General features: G+C 36.0%; 1 protein-coding gene across 1 annotated transcript in view; it reads left to right on the top strand.

The window, feature by feature from the left end:
* Nucleotides 1–305: 305 nt before the first annotated feature.
* Nucleotides 306–11,974, top strand: part of LOC105382631 — a 265,130-nt gene continuing 253,461 nt past the window's right edge. Inside the window, exon 1 of the mRNA XM_048622017.1 lies at nucleotides 306–688. The gene's annotated coding sequence lies outside the window, so the exon portion shown is untranslated. The remainder of the gene's footprint in view (nucleotides 689–11,974) is intronic.

The following is an 11,974-nucleotide window of genomic DNA, read 5'->3' as shown; positions in this document are numbered from 1 at the left end:
CGTAATCGCTGCAAGCATACATGTGAATGTCATTTTGTTGAACGCCTTGCCATGTCCATGTATGTAGAGTTGCAGCTTATTTGCAACTTGGAGCGTTACCCTTCCGATGTGGATATCGTGTGAGGTGTTGCGGTGTTGAGTGAGAAGCGGACGTTTTTACTTGGTTGGGTAAAAGTTTGAAGTCCACTAGGCTTCGCGTCGCGTGGTTGCGTGTGCCGACTACCGGCGCCTCAGTCGGCTCACGCTGCCCGCGCAGCCAACCCGCGTGCGTCACTCCCGCGCTCCTCATGCAACAACACGATTCGTCGATACAAATTTGGAACGTTTTCGACCGGTAAAGTCGCCGCAACTGTCGCTTTTGAACTGCGAACATTTGCGACTGCCGGGTCTATTTTTGCAGTGGACAGTGCATTGCGATTGCTACACAATTCTGTTACGTTCAATAAAATATCTTAGTAGATAACTGTGAAATTCCGTGTGTAAGCTTTCGTAGGTGTGAAACTGCAGTATTTTTACTGTATCAGTGAAATGGAATCAATTCTGTGAAAAGTGTGAAGTTTTGTTCTGTACCATCAGTGACTTGCGGATACGTTTCACCGGTTACGAGACAAAAAGTGCATTGTGATCGAATGCATGTGACTATGGGGTATTGAAATGGCTTTTCCCCCTATGCATCGTTTGATTTATGGTGAGTTTATGCTTAGGAAACTGCTTTTACACAGCTTGCTAGGTCGACTGGATCTGATGAATACAGTCCGATGTTTTTATCACACATGTAAACACTTTGACCATGTGAAGAAGCCTCGAAACCATGCGTTCCAAAGTAATTAATGTTAAGTAATTCATACCTAATCTCAGATTCCGCGTTCTTGATCCGTACATGAGTCGCTAAACCCGTTTGCCCATAGTTCTTTTCATTGACATTGAGAAAGCGGCAACTACAAAAATGGCAAAGCTGTAAAACTGGTACGCGAATATTGTAGAGACAAAATGTGGTACATCAGACAGTGCGTAGTAAAAGCTTATGCCAAATTTAGAATTAATTAATAATAATAAAGATGATTCGACATATTCAATAAGCATGATAGTAGGTCGAGCTATTTGTTAATTGCGAAATGCCGCGAAGAAACAGCGCGATCGCCATTGTACGCAAAAATTTGCTGCGGATAAAACTTCACATTCACTTTTGATTTTAATACTAATTTCAGATTTAATTATATCTTAGAGATTTCAAATAGGAATTAAATTCACCCATGCTTTCTTTGTTTTAACAGCAATAATTAAGAATGTTTGTAATTCTGTCGTAATAGGTAATTGCTTTTCCGTATTTCTGTGTAACTCCCAACGGACGGACGTGCTCTTGTTATTATTTCCTTTTTAGTTATTACAAATTTTTAAAAGTATTATAACATACATACTTATATTTATTCTTACAACATTGAAATAAAAACAAACTACTTTCGGTAATTTCACCAACATCAGCGATCAGGAATAGGTCTTCGTACTTCAAACAATATCACTTTGTAAATGCAATGATGACCATTTCAGGAACAACACTTGCCGATGAAATTTCTAGCTACAAAACAACAGTTGAACCTTTGAACTTACAAGAAAGGCGGTTTGTTTCTCCGGCGTTACTAACATCGGGGTTAAATTCACTTTGCCCTAGAGAGGTTGACCTAGGCACAGATTGAATTTCTGTGCCATAAACATCCTGCGCAGTAATTTGCGCTCTGCCCTTTTGTCACGAGCATTGTTATGTTCTCCTTTTAAAACCAAATATTTTCCTTACCTATTCATGATGATATCGCCATGGATTGTTTGTTTCTTGATGCGTCTATGCCCTTTTGGCTCTACATTATATTTCCCTCACGCGAGAACCTCTAAACAGCAAACGTAATTAAAATTGCCGTAAGATTTCTTCTTGATAAGAACATCCAACTAATTATGTCTACCTAGATAATTGCTTTACATACTTTAAAGCATGAAAGCATGTAGCCAATGACTCTGGCTCCCAGGTTTTAGAATAAATCACAGATTGTGGGGCGGTCGGTGTCGGATCTATTAGGAAAATTTCTTCGATTGAAGCTTCGGTCACGATCGCGTTTGTATCGGAATCGATATCGAATTACTGGCCAACTCATCATCGGAGAATTGCTGCACGGGACGGCCCGGCCCGGTGTGAATTGTTTTAGAGCTTGATTCAATTATTCAATGTTATCTATCATTGTTTACGTTTCTTCCTTCTGCTTCATGATTTCAGATTCTATTTTAGTTTGTTCATAGATATTTTGAAAAAACGTTTTTGTATGTGTTATGATAAAAATACTGCATAAAACAAGACCTATTAATTTGCATTTGTCTATTAGGAATGAAACTTATCTGTCAAATGTTTGTACAAGCTAAATAAGTTTTTAAGTACTACTAATTGATTTCAACATTAATTGTGCTCATATTATTGAGTAAAACTGTGATGTAACAAAATGACAACGTCTTAATTTTCTTTAAAGCGGTAACAGTAGATAATCACGCAAGAAGCACATTTAAATTAATCAGACAACGGAGTCAGTGGATCAAGTTGAAAAACTTGTTAAAGAAGTCAATGCATAAGACGTTGTTTGAAATCCAAACAATAATGTACCTTGACGTAGTTATTCGCTCGTGAATAATATGGTACTGCTATAGGTGAGTAATTGTTTAAAATTCAAACTGCGTTGCAAAATTTTATGTCTTTACTTTTTTATAACTATTCATATACATAGCTCAAGAACAGGCTTTTACAGAGGAAACTAATACCTTAATAAAGTTGTCGTGACCACACACGTAGATATATTTTTTGCTATAAAAAATAGGTGTATTCAGTTAGCCATATAGATTTAGATATATCGTACAGATAGGTCAAAACATTAAATGCCGTAAAGGGCTTGTTTCCCCAAATTGTTTCCATTTACAGTTTTTGCTTTGAGGGGGCACGCCCTGCAATATCCGGAGTATTTCCTCGGTGCGTGTTCTCTAATATGATTAAATTTCCCTTGTGTGATTAAATGTCTTGGTTACCATTCTTTACTTCGCTTTTGTAAGTAGTAAGTTTTTTGTCACTTTTTCAAATTGGTCTACCTTACATGTAACATTGTTAATCTAAACTCCACGTGTCGTAAGCTCTTCTATATTTCTCTTTTATATTTCTCCTATACATATATGTTGTATATAATAATAATACTGTAACATTGTAGATCTTGTCGCAATAAAATATAGACTGACTACTGTTGTTTTTTTGTTTTAATACATATAGTGACATTGAAATATATCTACGATCTAGTTTAAAACTTCGTAATAATAAGTAAAAAAACCTGATTTCTTCATTCTTGTGAGTACCTTAAAATATAATTACCGGATGTTCTCGGTTAATTGTTAGTTAATTAGGTTGTATAGGTTTAACATTTTATCAAACTGCCTATTTAATAATTATTTGCTTAGGTATATCATTATGTGGTATATTTACGTATATGTCTTTCGGTATGCTTCCGCTACATCATCGCCTACCAATAGTCGACTGATATCCCTGTAAGGTTATATTTATTGCCATTTCACCGCCCCACGCTTCCTGTGCGTCGGGGCACGCACGTCCGCTCTCCTCGACGTCAGCGATGTGAATGATGGGATGTGCGACGATTTTGGCCAAAAGCTCATTTAATTCTGCCTACTTCCGTTGCGCGCGCGCATGTCATCCACCTTTTACCTTACAAATACTTGCTAATTCGTCTTATAGGCGATAACGTATACTGATTCTAATATTTAAAAAAATATAAGAAAGTAGTCTTCAATGAGGAGTTACAGGTTTCGTAATTAGGGATCAAAGTCAAACATTGCAACGAGAGGAAAAGGCATTAATTATATCATTTACGTTCCGTTCGTTGCACTGGTTCTGTTAACTCATGTTTAATTCTTAACTGGCATGTCTACAGCATTCGCTAAGTCGCAGAGTACTTAACCGTGTAGTAGATAAGATATTAATCTGAAATTAAATTACATTTAAATTCACGTCATTTTACATCGTTCTAGTTGTGCAATTGTTTTTCATTAATCTATTTTTTCAATATCGTCTGATACCCATAGTTTAAATTTTAAAGTGTATTTGTTTAAGTTAAATGATGCTGTTTGTTTATAAGTTCGTGTATTGTGTATTCTATTGATCTTATTGTTGGTGATGTTGCTGTTACTAAGTTACTATGTCAAAACAAAACTGTTTTCTTCTTTCTTTCTAATTACTCTATACTGTTTGTGTATGGTACATAGAGCTACTATTGTAACAAGCTATGACGGATGTCTGTCCGGCCATCATCGCATTAGTTATTCGCATGACTGCGTGATTCGTTGCGAAAGTGCCTCGATGACTATTAAGTGTTATCTATGTACATTAAGAAAGGGCAATCCAAATTATTTATCTGTCAAATTTCAATTTTGCCTCACTCCATCATCATACTGTGCAGTTTTTGCAATTACCGTCTTCGTTACATGATGATAGATGGTATCGTGGTTGTGTTGTGTTACATGGTTTTGATAATAGATAGATGACCTACTCATTATTTGTACAACTTAGAAAAACTTTTTTTTATATATTATCAGTCTGTTTGGATAAATAGATGGACTTAAAGAGACAGAAATTGCTTACTTTACTATTCATAAGTAACACCGCATCGGTTATAATTATAAAAACGATTTCAATAAACTTCATATTCGATTACCTATTTTTTACCACATTAGCTGATATCTGAATGCATTAAACATCTATCCCTGTGTTTATCGATTCTCTTTGCTTTATTTAAATCGTAGGTTTATCTCGTTTCTACTCGAATGGAGATTAGGTTTTAATTACCATGTTATTGGAGAGTAATTTAATTACTTTCTATATACTAAGCCTACTACTCTGTTTTTAATCCAAAGTGTTTAATATGATTCCTTTATCCTTATCACACTGTCAAATGCAATTTGAATTCAACGTGCAAATGCACAAGTAGCTAATAACTATGGTATTCTACTAACGTGTTCCTAAAAATCAATTAAACACGTTTATCACTAGTAACTTTACGAGAAATAAAATAAACATTCCTTTTGCCCGCTCATTATTGCCAACGGATATTAAAATTTCTCTAAGTGTGCCAGTAAAACGGTAAATTATAGGATTTTCTTAATAAAATTGCTGCAAACTTTGATAGTTATATTCCAAAGATTGTTTAGAGTTTCCGAGACGGCAGATAGGTCAGTGGTAAACGGTAAAAGGTCATCTATATCCATGTTGGGTTCACTTTCTTCCATGGTGCATGTGGTGGAACGCTCGGCAGCATTGTCTGGGTGTAATTTTAGTTCGGTGTCCGTAATTACTTGGTTTCCCAACAATTAGTCTGCGCCGGCTGTCGTGACCACGTTAACGCTGCCATCTTCTGTAATGACTATATTACTTGCTTTTCTTTTTGATTTTGTGATTCTTGGTGTTTCTTTTATAATGATGTTACTATAAGCCTATGTCAAGCAGTAGCCGCTTGCGAGCTGATGATAATAATGCTCACTGTATTTCCTAATATTGCTAGGAGGAAAGATTATCGTGATTTTCAAATAAATCTAAATTGTATCAGAATTATGAATATTCTTCGTCTTAGTGTGTCGATAACCAACACTAGTGCTTGACTAGTGGTAAAATGATAAATTAAAAAGTACCTATCCGGTGTTACTAAATGCCCTTATCCGATGTAGATGAATTATTGCCCCTAATTGCAGCGTCCCTAAAGATTACGAAGCAAATGTTTGACCACGGAAAATATTTATGATCCTCTACCATTGCATAATAGAATATACTGGATCCCCGAGGGGAAATGTAAGTTTATGCCGACTCTTACACAAGTTGTAATTAAAGTGAACATAGACGAATTTAAAGTCTTGTTGAAACGCGGTAACAGGTTTGCTGGGATCTGCTTTACAATTTTCCGGGTTATAATGAGGATTTAGCCGAGAGTGACAAATCTGGCGTGAACGGTGATATTTCATGTTCGGGCCGTAATATATCAGATCAAAGATTATCTTAATTAAAATGTAATGCGTCATTAAGGTGCAAAATGTCTGTATAACGCTGTTCCTTAGCGTGAATTACCCGCATTTAGTACTTACATGCATCTACTAACCGTGAGCCGGAAAAAATAGTGCAATATCAGTTTATGTACAAATTGAAAAGCAGGATGTTTGATGTTTTTAATTTACATTCTACAAGTTTAGTGTCAATTTATATGGCTAGTTTGTAATGAGATGCATTGGTGTGAAAGCTACAGAAGCAGATAGTAAAAAAAAAAAACACGCTCTCACGCCTTGTACTAATGTACTCCCTTGCGGGGTAGGCAGAGGTGCATTGCTGCACCCACTTTTCGCCAGAGTGTTATGTTAGTCCCAATGTAATAGGGGGCGGGCCTATTGCCATTTTATGGGCACATCCAAGACCCGAGAACAAATATCTGTGTTTAAACAAATATCTGCCCCAGCCGGGAATCGAACCCGGGACCATCGGCTCAGTAGTCCGGGTCACTAACCACTACGCCATTCGGTCGTCAGTTAAGCAGATAGTATTAACTTCGGTTCTACCTTTTTTGGCATAAGATTTATTTGCCTAATCTCGTATTGCATAGTAACGTTTGGTCAAAGTCTCGTTACGCCGAAAATCGTATGGCATAAATCTCGTTTAGTAAAAATTGTTTAGCCTAATAATGGTATGGCCAAATCTTGAATAGCCTAATAATGCTATGGCATAGGTTTATACAAAGTTATAATATTCGTTTGGCTTTAACTTTGACGGAGCGTCTCCCTACATAGCGCAAACTGGTGCCTTGTATTGTTTCCGCTGTTTGGAAAACGCTCCGCTTTGGTTTTGATGAACATGTGCACCTAACACGCTCCTCCTCGCTTTGCTCGTCGTCGCACCTATTTTTAGGTTTCAATCTCATGGGGTTTGTAATAATTATATTGGTCGTTAACTTTCGATTTTTTGATCATACAACATCGTGATTTTCGGGATGTAGGAGAAAAATACCACAATTTGTACATTTACTACATACTTAATATAGTATTTATTAAGATAAAATTAGGAGAAACAAGATTATACAAAGGTATAGACGAACATAAATTTGAGCAAACGAAACTTAGGTGTTTAAAGATTGTGCCTAAAGAGTTTTAGACAAAACGAGCCTTATGCCACATAAGTCTTGGCAAAGTGATGGTTCGGCCAAAAAAGTTTAGACCATACGAGTTATGCGAAATGAGTTTTGGTCAATAAAGATTATGCGAGATGAGCGGAACCCATTAACTTCATAATGGAGTTATATGTAATATCAAACCAAATACACCGTATCATCCACATAAACCAATAATCCTTTTTCCTGAAATAGGATAGCATCCAGGCTCCCAAGGAGCACCACCAAAAGATATGACATTTTAAAAAAATCTTCCGCTATATTTAATGATAAATGGAAAATATTTGGATTACGTTTATTATCACCGCAATAAACAGTCCACAACAACAGCCAGTATCTGCTAATAAATAAGTGTAGTCTATTCATCAAAACTACAATTTAGCATGTCGCCGGTTGACAAAGATGTGAACCTCATTCTTTTGTAATTCGTTACTAATGTTCCGTGTGATCTACTTCATCGTTAACGTCATTTACAATTACAATGACATGCTAAGAAATATTCGGCCATATTATTTAAAAGAATATCTTTCTTAACAAGTAGTAATTTATCTGCTTTTTCTGCTATGTTATTCTCATTAGATGCATCTTCTCCCTTATTTAGTACGCTATCTTTGCCCAAGCTATTACCTATGATTCTTTTGCGGAGGTTTCTTTCTCCATAATGTGAAGAAAAGGCGGCGTCGCCATATGAGGGCCGGGTAAGTGTGTCAGTGATGTCACACTGTCAAGATCGACTAGTTGCCAGCAACTTGCCTCTGTACGAACAGTTTACACCGGTTATACCTGCGTGGCACGGAGAGCGTGTGAAATCTCTAATTAGACAGTATTATGCCTTATTGGGTAAGATAATTGTATGTTTAGTGTGTTCTGCCTTTCTTGCATGTTGCAGCGGTGTGTTGATAGTGTGGGCTGGGGACAGTGCGGACGTTAGAAAAGCTGTTTTGAATATTGTGAAGTGGCTAAACGATTTCTCTGTGCAGTCTCGTATAAAATTAAGCGAAATCTATTATTATCCTAACTAATATTATAAATGCGAAAGTAACTGTGTTTGTCTGTCTGTCTGTTACTCTTTCACGCCAAAACTACTGAACGGATTTGAATGAAATTGGGTATAAATAGACCCTGAGAAAGAACATAGGCTACTTTTTATCTCGGAATTCCCACGGGAAAACTTTTTAAGGCGAAGCGAAGCTCGCGGGAACAGCTAGTTATGAATATCTTTAAGTTTATTTGGCTTTAACATATTTCATATAATACCTAGTGCTTCTAAATCTTCCTATGATAACAGATTAAAAATATAAAAACGGAGATGTGACTAGTATCCGGCACACGATCGGATAAACGTTTAACGACCTAATAAGAACGATTAAATGGTCCGAAAGTGAAATTATTCGGTATTGGTGGCAATAAAGGTGTTGAAATTGATTGATGCCATCAGTGTATTTATGGCTAAATGATACAAATTGGCCAATCTCTATGATGATCGTGAAATTTCCTGTCGGAACATTAATACGTGCATGCAATTACTAGATCTTTATCTTGTTTACTTAATATTACGATTTATGACATGAAACATAACCCTTTTTAGGAAAAGGTGTATTTATGCCTAATTTATGAATTAATAGTTTAGTACGTTTACTTAGTGTTGCTAATAAATCTGAGCATGGAATAATGTATCTAAGTTATTCATCTAATTATTTCTTGAGTGGCTAAAGGGAAAGCTTGGGAGTCGAAGGAAAACTAAGGAGTTATAATGATGCCTTATTAATGTGATTTATCACTCCTACTTCTTGTGTTAAAGTGAAATTATCTTTGATGGCGGTAAAAACTTATTGTGTTTTGATTATGTTATTTAATGGCGTTTCGCCGCCGGCTCTAACTGTTGTTTATAAAAAAACTACGTGCTCATAGTTAGTTTTCTTGCAGCGTTTTAGCAGATTTATTAACAATATTAATTCACTTCACACAAACACCCCTTCAGAGACCTTCTTGGCTTTGGGTAGGCAGAGCATTAAAATACTCATTAATATTTCAATTTAATTCAGATGGACTTCAATATTCATTCTGTTGAAATATTCACATTCGGTAAGCATCAAACAATAATATTCATAAATGGACTTATTGATTTTAGATAAGATTATTATTCGGCACGTACCAATATGTAAATTTGGTTCATATTGATTTTTATACGAAAGTTGACTTCATGTGTGGTCTTAAATAAATACTTTCTATTTAAAGTTTTTGCCTACCTTAAGTATGAGTAGTTTAAAACAATAGATAATTTGTAGGTACTGCTTCATACTTACATGTCAAAATTATAAAGAAGTGAGTACTTAAATACTAGAAATACTATACTATACCATACAGTTTATCTACAATTAAATCCTGTAATATTATTTAACCAGTAAATGTCTTATGTCTGAAATATCTGCGATAATTGGTTTTTAGAGGTATTTTAATATACATGTTCTATTACTTTCGAAACTATTACATATCAACAAATTAATTAGAAACCAATTAGAATCTAGATATATTATTATTGATGAATTTCATACGAGAATTTTGTCTTTTCTCCTCTTCATCAGATTTAAAGAATGAAGTAAAAAAAACTATTGTAATGTGTAACATATTTTTCAAGGCGCATTTATAAGAACCCAGATATCTCATTTATTTGTGATCTATCAAATGCATACCGGTAAACCACATAACCCTTCAATTCGCTTCGTCTTCGTCGGGTAAAAGTAGTGGTATTTCTTCCCCATCCATCACGAGGTTTGCTGATCTTGTCATGAATGGAGAACAAGGTACCTACCTCGTGCGTGTCCCGTTACCGTGATGCGGTAATAAGTGGACGAGTGTGCTGCGCCCGCGCATCAATGACTGTTACTTGGATTTCTTTGAGCCTTCTCAGCCACGGCTTGAGAATCGATTGTGTTGCCAACGGTTGATGCGCTTCACGATCATTATTGAATGGCGGAAGGTATTAATTATGAAGTGGTTTTATTGAATCTTTATGATTATCTCACAGCTCTTCGGGGCGTGGTGTGCGCTGTGTTTTTGTGCTGATTTCATATTATCAGATTATTTGTGCCGTTAGCAAAGAGTAACGTTTTTAAAAATCCTTTTTGTTTTCGTTTTGACTTATAAGACAAGACAATTAACTTATTATGTATTCTGCTCCCTATAGGTCACAAGTAAAATCAGGTTTTCAAAATTTACGAATGATCTATTGTATGCAAGTCTATTTAAATTTAAAACCCTAACGTCCTCCCATTCATCAAAGACGTATGGCATTTTTTACGAAGCCATGGAAATCGTTCCCCATTCAAACTTCGAACAGCTGTCTGCGCCGGCGCCGTTTCGGCACTGTCGCCATCTAGTGACAGGTGATTGACAAGTGTGAGCTTCAACCTGCCGACTTATTCCGAAAATATACTCGTCGACCCTTTTCCATGTTATTATTTCTTACGTCTTCGGCCCTTTAGCTAAGTATTTTGGCCAGAATAAGTCTGTTACTTCAGTCTTCGTGTTGTGTTATAACTGTTTCTTTTGCCACTTTATGTGTGCATTGTTTTGGTTTTAAATAGGTTACTTTTAAATGTTTGTCACTTAATTAACAGTTACGTGGATCCCATTGAATTTAGTACCTACATTCTCCGTGGTTTTTCTGGTTATGTTTAAGAGTTCCATTGTTTTTAACACGTGTTTGGTTCTATTTGATATATAATTTTTGCTGTGGTTAAATTTTTTCGCGATGATTTTTGTTACTTTACCTGTTTCTGTCAGATCCAGTTAGTTTGACTCAACTTTGTACCATGGTAAAATGTTCGATAAAATCTACATCATGTTTTGTTTTGACGCTTGAATGCTTGGCAATCTATTCAAATTGTGGGGTAAATTCTCTGATTGGACTACAATGGAGTCAGTGATGCGTCGGAGAAATTGACACGCAAAATAAATGACCCCGATACTTGAACTCAGTCAATGCCAAAATATAAAACAAGTATATGATTTTCAATGCTTTCTTTTCGACCTACAGGTGTTGTTTCTACTTTCTATGTTATTAATGTGCTATTTCATTTGTTTCAGGTAAGTTTCGCATACAACGACATACAATACAATACATAGGTATAGTTACTTTGAACTGCTGCAGCCAAGGCCCTTTACATCATTACATATATACATACATCAGACAGGTATAGAGTTATATTAGTCGAGTTTCTTACCAAGTGTATATACATGTATTATGTGATCGTATCAATAATAAAGACATCCATATGACATTTGGTCATACCAACCAATAAAAACCTGCCTACTCTGTATGTAATTTGTGCATCAGTCTTTCATTTCAAAAGTTATATGTTCTTCCAAAAACGGAATATAAACTGGAATACGTAACTCAATTAAACAGTACGTCTCGAAATCCGTTCATGATAATATTTCTGCCTGTTCGCTGCGCAGGCGCCGGTGCGAGTGTGACAACCATCAAACATGTTCATTACGCTCGTTCTATTACTCACAGGTAGTTCCGAGAAACATGTGACAGGCGATAATTGATAAAGTGTCGTGAGGAAATCTTGGTGCTAGAGCGTTTAATTGCATGACTGCATTTTTGAGACTTGTGTCATCGGATGTGGTTAACTGGAGATGGTAAGCTTTGCATTGGTAATTGAGTTACTTAGGACTTTATCATGGCAATAATGATCATCAGCAACCAACAATGCACCCTGAAGTATATATGC

The sequence above is a fragment of the Plutella xylostella genome, chromosome 7 (assembly GCF_932276165.1).
Source record: "Plutella xylostella chromosome 7, ilPluXylo3.1, whole genome shotgun sequence".
NCBI classification, from domain to species: Eukaryota; Metazoa; Arthropoda; class Insecta; order Lepidoptera; family Plutellidae; genus Plutella; species Plutella xylostella.
This window is presented reverse-complemented; position numbering and strand designations above follow the sequence as displayed.